Genomic DNA, 16,912 nt, shown 5'->3' with positions numbered 1-16,912 from the left:
TTCTCAAATCCCTCCTTCTTACCAAGAAACCCTCACATGAAAAGCTTACACACTTCTAAAAAAATCTTTCTTTAAACCTTTAAAATTGTTATTTAATTTGCATTCACTAAAGTGTGCAGCAGAGGGAAAGGGGAGCTGGGGAGACAGCGTCTGACATGTTAGGTATAACTGACTCAATAGCAGCCCCACTTCCCCCAAATATCCCAAGGGCATACTTGTGTTTCCCTCCAAGCCTCCAACCTCAGCGACCACCGACTTGCTTTCTGTAACAACAGATGCGTTTTTGCCTCCTTTAGAGTGTCACAGAAACAAAATCACACAGCATATCGTCTCTCGTGCCTGTTTTCTTTCCCACTCAGTATAAGGATTTTGAGATTCTCCCCTGTTGCTGTGTGTATCCGTAGTTTGTTCTTTCCATTGCCAAGTGGCACCTGCTGTATGGACAGACCATAATTTTTGGATCCATCCCCTCGCTCTGTCTGCATTTTTGTCCACCATGGATAAAGCTGCTATGAACATTCTCAGATTCTGTAGATGCTGACCTGGCCTAAGAGGGTGGGGGCAGGTGGTAAGTCGGGTCAAGGCCAAGGAAACCTCCTGGGGAGAAGCCTGGGCATGGAGGGGGAGGATTGGGTGGGTGTGGGCAGGAACCAGAGAAGGAGAAGGAAGAGGAAACATGGGGGCAGGCCGCGCAGAGAGGTGGAGGAAGAGGGAAGAGTTGTGGGGGTGGGGGTTGTCTGGTGGCAGAAGGGTAAGACCACCTATTTGCTCAGCGCTTCCTGGAAATCAGGCTCTTTGTGGAGCAAATAAATGGCACACTCCATCTGACTCCCACTCGTACACGTGGAGAGGGTATGGTTGGTACCCAGAGTCTCATGGACGTCCAGCTGTCCACATGTCCTATTCCAAAGAGTCCAAGAAGCCAAGAAGCAGATGGGCTTGGCACAACTTGCTGGTGCAGGTTAAGGGCTATGCTCTCCAGCTGGGCTGCCTGGTGCTGGCTCATGCAGCTTGGGCGCTTGCTGTCTTCTCGGAAAGGCACTCGGATGCTCTGATGTTTGGTGTGACCTCCAGGAGGCAAGGGATTAAGCTGCCTGCCTTAAAGGACCTTTCTGTAAGGGTATTAGAGCACACAGGACAGCTGCTGTCACATGGGAAGTGACACATGTTGGGGGAAGGGGGCTGCATGTTCTGGTTTTGAGAGCAAGAAATTCCGGTGCCTCAGTTTCCCCTTCTTTCTGCCCCCCCCATCTCTACCCTCTCTCTACCTGTTACTCTGCCCTTCAGTCTCCTTATGGGGTCTCAGGGTGTTTTTCTGTGTATATTCCTACTGGGGGCTCTCTCATAAGCAGGAGGGGTTTCATTATATCCTGGCAGTTGTTCACCCCCACCCCAAGTCTGTCACATGTCCCTCTAAATCCCTGATAATTCTCCCTATATTTTGCTGAGGCTGGCCTGCCCTAAGAGGATTGGAGCATTTGCTAAATAGGAACAGGAGGAGGTCAGAGAACCTGCTGTGGGGAGGCCTAGGGGCCAGAATGGCCACAGGGGGGCAGCAGAGAGACTGGAGGCAGGAGCCAAGAGGGAGTACACACTGGTGGAAGGGTAGAGAGATGGTGGACCCCAAATATAGATTTTGTAGATACTGACTCATAGGTGAAAGGGTCCCCCATTTGGTATGACAAATTACCAGGCTCGTCATCAACTGACCACTGAAAATCCCTGAGGGCTAAGAAAAAAAATCCCTGAATCCCTACCTCACACCATACAGAACCAATTCTAGATGTATTCAAGACCTCCTAAACACGAGATAAAATGATAAGATAAAGATTTTAGAGAACAAAACAGAATATCTTTAGGACCAACTGCTAATGAAAGACCCGCCCCCCACCCGCCACTGGAAAACTTTCTTAAACAAGAAAGCAAAAGTGAAAAGCATTAACTTCAAGCAGGAAAAGCAAATGAAACCAAATCACACCCAAGCTATAGTCAAAGCAGTATCCCAGGGTTCTCAACCCTGTGCCCTCTGTGCACAGATTCTACACTTTTCCACAAGGCACGTAGACCCAGGGATGTCAGCTTTTGTAAACTTTTATGTTGACTTGAAAATGGGGCTTTTCTTGTGAAAGTCATTTTTCCTTTTTGTTAATAACTGTAGTTGCTTTCCAGCATATCACCATGCCAGGGATGGTAAGGAAAAAGGAAGAAACTGGTCCACAATGACATAATGAGAAGCACTGAACTTGACAACATTCAAATAGCGGAATTTTATTTATTAAAATTATGAAAAAAATACAAATAGGAAAAATATTTGCAATACATTATCATCAAGAAGGAGGTAAGGATAAATGGGTTAAAGATAAAAATGGGGCCCCTGTCTGGCTCTGGGCAGTAGAGCATGTGACTCTTGACCTCAGGGTCCTGAGTTCAAGCCCCACACGGGGAGTAAAGCTTACTTAAAAAAAAAAAAATGGGATTAAAAAAACAAACCCCTTGTGAATATTCCTAAAGTCCGAGGATGTGTGAGATGTGTGAGACGTGTGAGGCGTAACTTCTAGATCAGCAGTACATGAATATTAAAACCATAGTGAAGGCTCAAACCAGCTGACTGGCAAGCATTGAAAGGTCCAACATCCTAAATGTTTCTGAAGGCCCCCACCAGAGAGCTGGGTGAACCCGGCTGGTGAAGGATGGTAGAAAGCTCTCGAAGCGTTGGTGAAGCAAACAGAGGAGGCAAGCAGAGGCTCCACCATGTGACCCCTGGGATCCCACACAGATGTCCACATGCGCCCTATATAATGCTAGCGGGACACTCACAGAGGGGGTGGGTTTGCTGTGAGCATGAGAGGCCACCTCTGAGGGCAGGGGCGGGACAAAGGGAGGTGTGTTCCTGACCGTCACCCCTGTCCCCACTCACATGAGGCCATCTGCAGGCCGATCAAACCATTGTCCCCTCTGACCCCGTGGGAACTGCGGGACTCCGTGGGGACAGATTCCCCTATAAATCCAGTAACCTCCTGAGGTCCAAGTCACCGTCCTCGGTGGATCCGGACATCAAAGGGAAAGAGGGTTCCTCCAGGGGGTCTTGAGGCAAGAGGAGTGCTGTGAAATTAGGGGCCAGCACGGGATGTGGCGAGAAGTCCGAGGAGAAGGAGTTCTGAGGCCAGGTCGGGTCCAGGGCTGGGACAAGGGCCTGGGCAGCGGGACATGGTCCTGGGAGCCCAGCTCTGGGTCCCACCAGTTTTGGCGGAGGCTGTAGACACAGATGCTCCCTGGGAACATAGGTCTCCCAGGAGCCAGGACTGGGGCAGGATCAGGGGCAGGAACAGGGGCGGGGACAGGGATCAGAGGAGGGAAGGCAAAAGGGACTGGGAAGGGGTCAGGCACAGGGATAGAATCAGAGGCAGGAGTTCCAGGGCTCTGGGGTGCAGAGCGGGCTCCCCGACCTCGCCCTATGGGCAGTCCCTGAAGCCTGGTGTGCCTGGCCAGATGGTTCTTGAACCACACCTGGAGGGAGGGACAGGGGGACAAGGAAGAGGTGAGAAGGGGCTTGCCTCTGTCCCAGGGGTGGGGCTATTGGGAGGACAAAAGCCCCATCTCATCAAGGAAATGCGGATCAAAACCACAATGAGATCCCACCTCATACCAGTCGGAAGGGTTCAAATGAACAAGTCAGGAAATGACAGATGCTGGTGAGGATGCAGAGAAAGGGGAACCCTCCTATACTGTTGGTGGGAATGCAAGCTGGTGCAGCCACTCTGGAAAACAGTATGGAGGTTCCTCAGAAAGTTGAAAATAGAGCTACCCCACCACCCAGCAATCACACTACTGGGGATCTACCCAAAGATACAAACGTAGCCATCTGAAGGGGCACCTGCCCCCCCAATGTTTAAACTAGCAATGTCCATAATAGCTAAACTATGGAAAGACCCCAGATGTCCATCGACAGATGAATGGATAAAGAAGACATGGTAGAGATCTACAGTGGAATACTGTGCAGCCATCAAAAAGGAAATCTTGCCATTTGCAGTGACCTGGATGGAACTAGTCAATCAGAGAAAGAGAATTATCATATAATTTCACTCCTATGTGAAATTTAATTAACAAAACAGAGGAGCATGGGGAAGGGAGGAAAAAAATAAAACAAGAGGAAATCAGAGGAGACAAGCCCGGTTGCTGGAGGGAGGTGGGGGGGATGCAGTAACCGGGGGACGGGCATTAAGGAGGCACGTGATGTGATGAGCACTGGGTGTTATAGAAGACTGCTGACTTCTACCTCGGAAACCAGTAATACCTTATATATTAATTGAATTTAAATAAATTAAAAAAAAAAAAGCTGGCCTCATACCACCGTCCTATGGCCCCAGGTCCAAATCGAGCCCTCTGGGATGTGGAGTGCAGGAAGCTACAGGGGCAGGGCGTGGGCACCCCGCACCCCAGGGGCAGGACCTCACCGAGGCTCTGAACGCTGGTGCCTGGAGGCCCAGCCCCGCGGCTTCAGTCCGGGCGGGATCACGTTGGCGGGTTTGGACAGCACAGGGCTTGAGCTGAACTTGGGGTCCGGACCCGCGTCTACACGGGGGCCCCTTTTTAGCCGCGTGGGAGCCTCTGGCCTCAGTCTGCTCAGCGGGCTCGGGGGAGGGCCCAGCCCCCACGAAGTGCCACCTTCCCAGTAGATCTCGTGATCATTGAGGACCCGGGGGCGCGGGGGTCCTACCCGAATTTGCTGTTCGTCCAGGTGGAGCCTGGCGGCCAGGGCGAGGTGCTCCTGGTGGCTGGGGGAGCGGTTCCTCGCGAAATGTTTCCTCAGCTCCCGCAGCTGCGCCTTGAGGTACACCGTGCGCTTCTTCCGGGGCCTCGGGAGCCTTTGGGGTGCTGGGGGCCCTGAGCAAAGGACCCAGGGTCAGAGAAGCCCCGGATCTGAGCCCCCAGCCCGCCGCCGCCCCTCCCCCGCCGCCGCCTGGGCCAAGCTGGGTGAGCAGGTGGGAGGCTCCGGCCCGGGGGTGGGAGCACAGCTGCGGGTGGGCGGCGGCGCGTGGACCAGACGCCCTGCGGGCTCCGGCCCAGGCTCTCCCGCTGCCGGCCTAAGTCCCTGCGCGTGTCGGGGCCTCGGTGTCCCCGTCCTTGAAACAGGCCCGATTACAGGTCCTGTCTTGTGATTCCCGGGCCCACAGCCAAGGAAGGCGGGGAGGGTGGGCGTCCCAGGCTCAGGCGGGCTCCCACTCCCACCTGCCCCCCAGTTCCTCCCTCGAAGGGCCAGAGCCTCGCTCACACTTGTGAGGGGGCGACTGCGCCCTCTGCTCAGCCCACCCCCAAGAACTTAAGTCCAGCCCCAGCCCCACAGAAGTCCCCACAGCACAGTGTGGGACCCCCTTCCCGGATGGGGGGGCCTCCCCAGCCTCAGCCCCGGCTCTGGCCCCTCAGGCAGGCCCAGGCGCACCTGCGGGAGGGCCTGGGGCCATCATCCTCCGCTCTCCTCGCTCCCCGGAGGCCTGTGTGTGAGGTTCTGCCCCCAGGACCCGGGGCTTAAATCCCACCGGCCAGCGGTGCCCACCCACACCCAGCCTGAGGGTCCCGGAGCTCTCCCTTACTCAGCCCCCTCGGCCCCGCCCCTGCCGCACTCGCAGGGAGTGAGTGATCCTTTCTACCCTGTGGGTGGGGGCGGGGCTGGGGGCTGGGACCTCCGAGAACCCCCAGCCTGGGTTCCACCCTCGGGGGTTCTCGCCCAGGGGAACCCCACGTTGCCCATCATGTGGGGTCCCCGTCGCAGGAAAGGGCCCCTCCAGCCAGCGCCCTGGGGTCATCCCATCCCTGCCCAGTCCTGGGAGCCCCAGTCACCGGCTTCCCTGTCCAGTCTCCATCCTGTCCTGCCTGCTTGGTCCAGCAGCCTCTCTCCTTGCCCCCCAACACCACTCTCGCCTTCTGTTTCCTTCTCTAAATGGCCCCCTCTAAGAGTCCTGAACAGAGAGGAGCGCAAAAACACGCTGGCCCCCGATGCTGGTTTGGATCCGTGCTGGTTTTCCTATGGGATGGAGGCCGCCGGGGGTGCAGGTGGACCCCCCCGCTTCCTCTTAGTGAATGAGTGAACGGGCTGCTCCGTGTATGGACTCTGGACTCGGGAGCTCGAGGGGAGACCAGCCCCTCGAACGACACAGACCCACATCTCGGCACCAGACGGGCTCCTTCCTGGCGCTGGGTCTGCTCAGGACTGGAGTCCGGGGAGAACACAGCTTACAAGGCTCAGGGCTGGGGGAGGGCTGTTATTGTCATGAGCGGGAGATGAGGGGTAGGTAGGTTGGGGGATCGGACCCAAAATGAGGGAAAACAAAACGTTCTTATTGGAGGTTTGCCTGAGTGTCTCACGGGGCATTCTACCGTAAGCGGACATTCGTGCCCCTTCCTTTCTGGCAAGATTCTGGCTTAATTGGACATCTTTTTCTCCTCGGGCAGATAGGAACCCACGGGTCACCAAGTCAATGGCTCTGCTGTCCACAGTGGGCATCTAGCAATTTCCTTGGTGTAGAAGATGTGACCCAAGGCCAACTTATCTTTCATTTTTAAAAGAAATGAAGGAGAGGCACCTGGGTGGCTCAGTGGGTTAAGACCCCGCCTTTGACTCAGGTCATGATCTCAGGGTCCTGGGATCTAACCCCGCATCGGGCTCTCTGCTCGGCAGGGAGCCTGCTTCCCCACCTCTCTCTGCCTGCCTCTCTGCCTACTTGTGATCTCTTTGTCAAATAAATAAATAAATAAAATCTTTTTAAAATAAATAAAAGAAATGAAGGATGCCTGAGTGGCTCCGTCGGTTAAGCATCTGCCTTTGGCTCAGATCATGATCCCAGGATCCCGGGATGGAGTCCCTGCTTAGCAGGGAGCGTGCTTCTTCCTCTCCTGCTCCCATGGGTTGTGCTCTCTCTCTCTCTCAATCTCTCTCTGTCAAATAAATAAATAAAATATTTTTAAAAATTTAAACAAGAAAATGAAATAACATTTTGCTGGTAGATTGGCATAGGCAGAGAAGAAGGGTCACGCCTGGGTTGGCGGATGGGGGGATGGGGAATCTGACCTTCTCATGGTTTTGGACTGTATCACACAAAAGATCAAGTTCAAAATTAAATAAGGCATACGAATATCGTTACTGTAGGCGTAGCTCATCATTATTGTAGGTCTGGCTCCCCTGGGCTAGAGACCCCTGAGGGTGGGACCAAGGCTGTCTTGCCACTGAGGTCCCAGCCCCCAATCCAGGCCCCCTTATCACAGTGGGGAAAGGACTAATTAATCACTCACGGTGACTCCTCCGGGGCCAGGTGATGTGGGTGAGAGAGTGGGGGTCAATGGCGATCCCTTGCTTAGCGTTCCTTGGTGGAAAGTACCATAATCTCTTCCTCATCAGACAGGTGGAACACTTCACAAATACTCTGGGAACACAGTGGTCGTCAGGGACATAATGTCCCTGCCCTCCTAGGTTTCACTGTGTAGCAATGCATTTGTCCAACAGAGGCGTCAATGGAGGGACAAGCTCAGTTAGGCTGTGCAAATACACATGAAACACAGGAAAGTCATGGCAGCACCATTCAGAAGAGCAAAAGGGTAGAATCAAACCAAGGTGTCCGTCAACTGGTGACAGGACACAATGTGTATGTTCATACAGTGGGATATTCTTTAACTCCAGCCGTACAAGGGAGTGCTCATGCACCTTGCAGATGTCACCTGAAGGGAAAGAAGCCAGACACAAGAGGTCACCTATGCACGATTCTATTTACATCAAATGTGCACGATAGAGAAATCCACGGACACGGCAGCTGGATTTGGGGTGACCAGGAGCCGCAGCAGGGGAAAATGGGGACTAATTTGAATGGTTACGGGGTTTCGATTTGAGGCGATGTCATGGTCTGTGGTTGATCGTGGTCATGGACGTACAGTAAGAAAAAAGACAAAACATTGAATTGTACACTTTAAATAGGACGATTTTGTAGTATGTGGATATAGATCAATAAAAAATACATTAATGCAGTGTTTGTTATGTTGTGCGTGGGATTGTTGAAGATCCGAGGGACGGGTTACATCTAGAGCTGGGGGAGGGGAGACAGAGGATGGGAACGTGGCTTTCTGTTGCCATTGGTGGGGTCGAGGTTGGTAACCGAGAATTTTTGAGTTGGTGCCAGTGAGGATCTGATAAAAGAATCGAATGAGCACAGTGCCCTCTGACTCAGTGGTCTTATCATAAGAGGTTTATCCTGGGAGCTGTTTGTCTACTGTGAATAGGCACCAACACACCTATTTGAAATTTTAGGGAATGGAGTTCATTACAGGAGCTCATGTTCACCAAGAAGATGATTAAATACTATTTGGCCATCCCAGACTGCGGGAAGCTCATTAACAGCAAAAAAGGAATCAGGGATAGAACTTTTAGTAACCGTTGATGATTTGTAATGTATCTTTTATTTTGTTTTGAGTGGCGGAGGTCTGTCTTTGCAAAATAAGTGTGTCCTGAACACAGGGTCCTTGTTGGGTTTTTGCTTTTTTTGCTGTTGTTGCTGGTGTTTTTGTTTGTTTGTTTGTTTTTGTTTTTGCCAAACAACATCTAGAATCAGATTTAGAATCTGATTCTAGAATTAGAAAGGTACAAAGTGAATGACTATTGTGTTAAATGATTGAACGAGCTGCAGTTTCCGACACCCAATAATGTCTCGGAGACACTGTTCACTTCTGAGACTTACGGATTTAATAAGCACACTCAAAAGATAAGTATACACATACACATACATGTATAATATACTTAACAACAGCAGCAAAATGCCCATAATCCCTGGGTAATTACCAGGGATTAAGGAGGATGTGCATTTTCTCTCTTTTCTACCACTTATTATTATGATTAATTATTTGTTTGATTTGCAAGCAGGAAAACAAGGACAGTTTCTGGCTTTGGGTGCTGCGTGGAGCACGTGAGTGCTGGGCTGTTGGTTCTTCCGACCTGACTCCTTCCAGGGCTGGATGGAAACCAGCTGGGGGAGCAGGAGTTCCTCATTGGGCTTCCCAGATTCAGCTGGATGGGGAAGTTGTCGGTAGCCCAGAATCTACCCGCGCAAACAGAGAGGGAGGTGTGAAGGGAGTGAGTGGAAATCTGTGCTAAGGAGAAATAATTAACCCATTGATTTTTTTTATTCAATCAGAGTCCTCTAAGTAAGGTTGGCTCCTCTCCGCTTTCGGCCTAGGAGTTGCTCACAGACCGCCAGACTGCTCCCTGCACTCCGTGCGACTGAGGCATCATTTCCCAAGTGAGAGGGGGCCCCAGGCAGGGTGGTCAAAGACAAGCAAGTAGAACTTTGAAGGCAACCTTGGAGAGATGGACAGATGGGGGCGGGGGAGTTGGCCTCTGCCTTCTAGAACCTTCTGGGCTTTCTGTGATTGCCATTTCTCCCCGTGTCTCTGGACTTTGCTCTCTCCTCTTCCTCCTTCATTTTTTTGAAGTACACCCCCCCATGCATTCTGTATTGGTGAATCTGCCTACTCGCTAAAATTTCTTTGTCACCCCCAAAACGAATGCTCCCTGCCCTCCCCCCCCCCCCCGCTCCCCCCCTGCCCTGGGGCCCTTCACAGGCACATGCAAAGCGGTGAAAAATTCGAGCAATCGACTTCATGCTGTTTCCAGCAGCCATTTCATTTCAGCTCTTACACTGTAAACAAGTGTCCTTTGGGGGAATATTGAAAGCTTTTAATATGTTTTAGTATTTTTGTGCTTTTAAAAATTGTGGTTATATAGGGGCGCCTGGGTGGCTCAGCAGGTTAAAGCCTCTGCCTTCAGCTCAGGTCGTGATCCCGAGGTCTTGGGATGGAGCCCCCCATCGGGCTCTCTACTTGGCAGGGAGCCTGCTTCCTCCCTTCTCCCTCTGCCTGCCTCTCTGCCTACTTGTGACCTCTGTCAAATAAATAAATAAAATCTTTTTTTCTTTTTTAAAGATTTTTATTTATTTATTTGACAGAGAGAGATCACAAGTAGGCAGAGAGGCAGGCAGAGAGAGAGAGAGGAAAGCAGGCTCCCCGCTGAGCAGAGAGCCCGATGTGGGACTTGATCCCAGGACCCTGAGATCATGACCTGAGCCGAAGGTAGTGGCTTAACCCACTGAGCCACCCAGGCGCCCAAATAAATAAAATCTTTTAAAAAATTGTGGTTATATATATATATAAAATATGTGATATTTGTCATTTTAACCATTCGTAAGTATACAATTTAGTGGCATTAAGTACAATCACAATATTAAAGTGGTTACAATATTGTGTAACCATCACCACTGCCCGTACTTAAAAGACTTTTTCATCCTCCCCGACGCAGAAACAAGAACTCCTCCTTCTGCCCTCCCTCCGCCCCTGGTAATGTCCAATCCATTATCCGACCCTATGAATTTGACTAAGTAAATCATGTAAGTAGAATCGTGTGATATTTGTCCTTCTGTGTCTGGCTTATTCACTAAGCAAAATGTCTTTATTTTTAAAAATTTAAGATTTTATTTTTAAGTAATCTTTACACCCAACACGGGGGTCGAACTCACGACCCTGAGATCAAAAGCCACATCTGAGGTGCCTGGGTGGCTCAGTTGGTTGGGTGTCTGACTCTTGATCTCAGCCTGGGTCCTAATCTCAGGGTCCGTGAGTTCAAGCCCCATGTTGGGTTCCTTAAAAAAAAAAACAAAAAGTCAACTTGTATCTGAGCTTTACAGGGAGAGGCTGTGATAAGGGTCCGCATCTATTCAGGTGGGGGAAGAGTTTCAAAAATTCCCAGCCAAGTGCTAGGTATGTGGGAAGAGAAACGTAGTGCTGGTTCCCTGACCAGACAGCCGTCTGTCCCCACAAGTTCTTGATGTCTTGCCCTTCCCTGTTCAGAAGGTTCCAGAAAGAATGTGGTTCGTGAGTTCCTGGGGCAGGGGGTGTCTCTACAGAATGGTGTCATTGGGAAGAGGACCAGAACCTTCATCAGATGCTTAAAGGAACTGACTGTCCTGGGGGGTGACTTGCTGCTCTGCTCTGAAAACCCTTTTGTAGTCTAAGCGCTGTCCGTGCTGCTGTGTGTGTAAGGACGGAGGGGATGCGGCAGCTCAGGGCGGTCAACTTCTGTCTCCTAAAACACACATGCCAGGAATTAATAATTCTGGCGGAGAAAATAGGGTCTCTATGGGCAGGCGAGATCTGGAAATGTAGACAGAAGCCTTAGGTTCCACGCTGACCATGAAGGTGAGAGCCAAAGATGGAGAAAACACTTTCCAGGCATGGGGAGCTCAGTGTGCGAGAGGTCTCAGACCTCGTGGGGTTTCAGAGAAGCAGAAGGAGTTTTCATTCTATCTGGACAGGCTGTCCGGCCTCCCCCCACGGCCTGTCACGTGTCCCCCCTTCCCTCCCCCAAATCTGATCTAATTCTCTCTCTGCTCTGCTGAGACCTGCCCTGCCTAAGAGGATTGGAGCATTTGCTAAATGGGGACCTGGGCAGGGTCAGAGAGCCTGCTGCTGGGGAGACCCAGGGACCAGGATGGCCACAGGGGGGCGGCAGAGGAGATGGGGGAGCGGGGAGGTGGACAGAGCAGGGAGAGGAGAAGAGAGAGAGGCACCTGCGGTGTTTAGGAAACTGTATTAAAAGGGTTAGGAGGAGGCCAACATTGTTGATTTTAAACATTTATCATGAACCGGTTTCCTGATCTCCTCCTATCCACTTCTCCCTTCTCTGTCCTTTTGGAAGTAACAGGGGGTTCTGGGGGTATAGGTATGGAGGTCTGGGGGCATCGGACCGGGGCGCTCAGAAATGACCTGGGAATGTTCTGGAAGGCTCTGACCCATCAGGAGTCTACGTAGAGCCCTGAGTGAGGTCTGCTTCTGACACGGGGCATCACGCAGCTTTGCGGTGTCCAAGGAAATCATCAAAAAAAATTTTAACATAGAATTTTAAATATATTTTATTTTATTTATTTATTTTTAAAGATTTTATTTATTTATTTGACAGAGAGAAATCACAAGTAGGCAGAGAGGCAGGCAGAGAGAGAGAGAGAGGGAAGCAGGCTCCCTGCTGAGCAGAGAGCCCGATGCGGGACTCGATCCCAGGACCCTGAGATCATGACCTGAGCCGAAGGCAGCGGCTTAACCCACTGAGCCACCCAGGCGCCCTATTTTATTTTTTTAAAAAAATACATTTTAAGTAAATTGAAAAGCATTTAAAATATTTTTTTAAATTCCTCAGTTTTAATGCCTAATACAGTAAGTTATGTCAGAGCAACTGACATAACCAGTATCTTTGGTAACTTTTGGGAGCCGGACAGGATCCAGAGGTATGTCCATCCTCCGTGAAAACCCTATTCAGACCCAGGTATGGGTTTTTGTTTTTGTTTTTAAAGGTTTTATTTATTTGACACACAGAGAGAGAAAGCACAAGTAGGCAGAGAGGCAGGCAGAGAGAGAGGGGGAAGTAGGCTCCCCGCTGAGGAGAGAGTCCAACGTGGGGCCCAGGACCCCGAGATCATGACCGGAGCTGAAGGCAGACGTTTAACCCTCTGATCCATCCAGGCGCCCCAGGCACAGTTTTGATGGCAAACCGGCAAAGACCCAGATATTGTGTCTCTTCATTGTTAGCTGAGTATCTGTGGGCCAGGCACTCCTCTCTCTCAGTCTCCGTGTTCCTTCCAGGAAGGCTGGTGTTGAGAACCCTCACCTCCAGAGCCGTCCATGCCTCCAGCAGGGTCACCACCCCGAAGGGTCCAGCCGTCATATCGAAACCTACCCCTGAGCTTGGTCAACATCCCCTCTGCAAAGTATGGGGACAACTCACCCCAATTTCCCTGGGTTCAGGGGTCTCTGGGATATGGAACTTCCAGGGCTAACCCAGGACAGTCCCAAGAAAACTGAGTTGGTTGGCCACGTTACCCCTACATCCCTCAAGAATCCCATCTTTGAGAACCCTGTGTGTCCCTGTGGTCCAGTTGCTACAGGGCTTGTATCCCCAGGACCCTGTGTGTTCTGTGCATTCATGCATACACACACAGATAAATGTAATATGTGATGTGCCTATAATGTATAAGGTCATGCGATCTAGGATATATAATATAATACATGCAACGCACATATACATGTCTGTCTATGTCTCTTTTATGTGTGAAGAGGAGTACATCTTTATAAATCTTCACAAAGTGAACACACTCAGTTAGCAACACCCAGATCAAGAAATGGTTCCAACCAGGGGCGCATCACACTCTCCATGTCAGCTCAGGTCATGATCTCAGGGGTGTGAGATCAAGCTCTGCACACAGCGGGGGTCTGCTTGAGATTCTCTCCCTCTCCCTCTGCCTCTCCCCTTCCCAATAAATAAATCTTTAAAAATAAAGAATAAGAAATGGATACCACCAGGGCCCCCCAAGAAAGTTTTCTTGTATCTCTCCACCTGCTCCGCCTCCCCTCATCAATGACGTCAACTTGACTTCTAACCCCACAGAGCTGGGGTGCCAGATGTTAATGGTGTCAGTGGGACGATACCATAGTCTCTGAGTGTGCTTCCTGTTTGGGGCTATTGTGACAATGTGCTCTAAACGTTCTTCTGGTCTTCTTCATGACATAAGCCTGTGTTCCTGTTGGGTACGGACCAAGGAATGGAAATGGCTGAGTTACATAATAGGCACACATTCACCTTTTAACGGTATGGCCACGTGGTTTCCTAGAGGGGCTGGAGTGCCTTACTCCACCAGTGCCTACCAGCCGTGTGCAAGTCAACACTTAGAATTGTCAGGCATTCATTGTAGCCATCTGGTGGGACACAGAGGTATCGCTGTGAGGTTTTCACTTCCATTTGCCTGGCGACTGATGAAACCGAGTCTTGGGTCACGCATGGATGAATAGCCAGAAGGGAAGGCTACCTTCCCTTCTGAAATGCCCAAGTCTTCTGCAACCTGGGCAAATTTCAAAGCAACATGATGCTTCAAAATCCCAAAGGATGGGCTAAGGGGGACCACTCTCTCAGCCCTGGGGGCCAACCTCTGGAACCCGAGGGTGGTGCTCTGGGTTCCCAATGATCAACAGCCACTGGGCCCAGCCTCCCATCTGAGCAGGTGCTCTGACAGGTGAGGCCTGGAGGCTCCTACCCACTTTGGGGGTGGTCAAGGAGGTAAGCCTATTTTACAGAGGGGGAGACTGAGCCTCAGGGGTGCAGAGGAAAGTGCCCCCCTAGTCAGACAGCTGACAAGCCTGAGGACCTCCAGTCCCCACTGCTCAGACCCTGCACTGAGTGAAAGACAGGTTTTCAACCCAGACCCAAGTGACTCTGCACATGAGTTCTGGGAAGATTCCTTGAGCTCCACGGGGTTCACCCTTGCTCTGCAGACCGGAAGGCTCCCCGTCCTGTGGGAACAAGGATCTGGGGTGGATGCCACCTTGCCCAGCACGGGACGTGGAGAAAACCTGGGTTTCAGGGACAGTTAGATCCTGAACTAACCAACTCAGCAATAATGTGATGTGCGAAGCATGCGCAGACACTGTTGGGCCCTCCCAAGTCGGACCTCACTGACTCCTGCGGAAATCCCAGGTGTTTCTCCTTTCCGTAAAACCAAACCCCACCTCTGCCCTGTGTGTGCGTGTCTCTGCCCCTTTGCCATTCACTCGGCCCTTCATCCACTCCTTTATTGAGCACCTGCTGTGTGCTGGGACTGTCCCAGACAGACAAGGTCCCAGCCCTCCCGGAGCTAACGTCCTCTGAGAGGGGCGGAGGAGAGACAAGAGGGTGTTAAGAGTTTTGCAGAAAATAAAGCCACGAGAGTGTGCTAGGGAGCTAGGAGGTGCAGGGGGAGGGACCCCCATAATCTAATCCACTCCTTCCTGCTGCAGTCCTTGAAGAACCCCGAGATTCTTTGCTTTTATACATCTCTCCGAGCATTTAATTATTGAACAAATGAATATTGATTTGCTCTTTACAGCCCTCCTGTTTCTCCCTTTGTCTCCGGGGCCGTCTGATCTCCCCCAGGGTCTGTCAACCCCGGCTGCCCCACGACCCTGGACCCTGTCGGGGACTCATGACCTCCAGTCTCCTCTGGGCTACTTTCCTGCGCTTGACTTGTTTGGGGACAGGAAGAGGCCAGCGGGACAGAAGGGGACTGAGGGGTTAGAAGCCAGATCGCACAGAGCTGGACACAGGGTGGGTTTTCTTCTAGTGTTGGCCGGAGTTGAGGCTTTGATCTTCCCACGCTGAGCCCAGGCCCCCAGCTTTGCGTGGGGGGAGGGTAGGGGCGGGGCCGACGGAGGGGCGGGGCTTCCGCGTTGTGGGCGGGGCCTCCTGCTGCAACCTGCTTCTGCTTCCCCTGGTCCAGGTACCAGGTAATGAGAACAGGTTACACCGGGGATAGTGAGGCACTATTTACGTCAATAAAATACATCCATTTTAAATGATCAGTTTGTTGCATTTGGACAAACTGGTGCTCTCATGTGCCTCTCGAGATAACACAATGTTGCACTGCCTGTAAAGTTTCCCTCAGGCCACTTCGCAGTCCGTACCCCCTCTCCACTCCGGGTTTTATCATGTTGACAGTTTTGGTGGGCGTGTTGTGGCATGCTGTTGTGGTTTTAATTTGTGTTTCCCTGATGACAATGTCGAGAATGTGTGTGTGTGTGTGTGTGTGTCTGTGTCCTCATGGGCTATCAGGATATCTTTTATGAAGTGCTTCTTCCCATGGTCTGATTACTGAGTTGAAGGAGTATTCTGGAATATTCTGTATTCTGGATGTAAGGTCTTTGCTAGCCTGTATGTTTTGCAAATGCTTCCTAACAGACTGTGCCTAGCATTTTCTTGTACCTAATGACGTTTTTGAAGAGCAGAGTTTTCCAGGTTTGATCACCTCTAACTGATCAGTTTTCTATTTTGTGGTGATTGCTTTCTGTGGCCTGTGTAAAAGACTTTTGCCTATCCTCAGGTCAAGAAACACATTTCTCTGTTTTTATTTTTTTTTTATTTATTTTCCACGCCTGGGAACATTTTACTTTCACTTTTCACGTTTAGGACTGTGATGGCTCTCAAATTAGTTTTTGTGTCTTGTGATTGAGGTTCTGTCTTCTCTTTTTTCTTATGTGGATATTGCATTGCTCAAAATGATGTCTTGAAAAGACTTCCCTGTAGACTTGCTTTGGCATTTTTGTCAAAAATCAGTTGACCACGAAGTTTTGGCCATTTTCTGAAGTGTGTATTCTGTTCCCTTAATTGATTTGCTTGTCCTTACCCGGTATCATGCTGCCTCATGTGTGGTAGCTTTGCAGCAAGTCCTGAAGTCAGGTAATAGAAGTTTCCAGTTTTTCTTTTTTCCCCAGATTGTTTCGATAGTCTATATTCTTTATATTTTCGTAGAGATTTTTGAATGGGGTTGTTGGTTTCTAAAAAAAAAAACACTCTTTAGAGAGGTTTTGGTTGGGATTGCTGTGACTCTAATGATTAGTCTAAGAAGCATTGACAGATCTTAACAATATGGAGGTTCCCAGTCCCTGGTTTATTTCACTCTTGACTTGGGTCTCCTTGAACGTCTCCCAGCAGAGCTTTGATGTTTGCAGAGGGGCAATTAGCTGAAAGAAGAGATGACAGGATTTAGGGATGGATTGGCAGTGAGTCGTGAGGAAAAAGGGAGTAGGCAAGGGTAAATGTCAAAATCTCTTCCTAGATGGCTGGGTGGAGATGAGAAGGAAAGCGACTTCTCCTGGTAGGGATCCAGCTCAGAAGAAGAAAGGCCTGAATCTGGACTCAGTTGCCCCCACGGCCATGTGCATGACCTTCTGAGACACACCTCTGCACACCCTCCCACCCTGGGGGGGATCCCATGGGTAGATGGGTGCCCAGTCCCAGGAGGAGGTGATGTGGAGACGCTGATACTCTTCTCCCATGGGGTCGTAAGGACTCTCCCCCTGTCCC

The sequence above is a fragment of the Mustela nivalis genome (assembly GCF_964662115.1).
Source record: "Mustela nivalis genome assembly, chromosome: 18".
Taxonomy (NCBI): Eukaryota; Metazoa; Chordata; class Mammalia; order Carnivora; family Mustelidae; genus Mustela; species Mustela nivalis.
The sequence above is the reverse complement of the archived record's forward strand: the minus strand, read 5'-3'. Positions refer to the sequence as shown.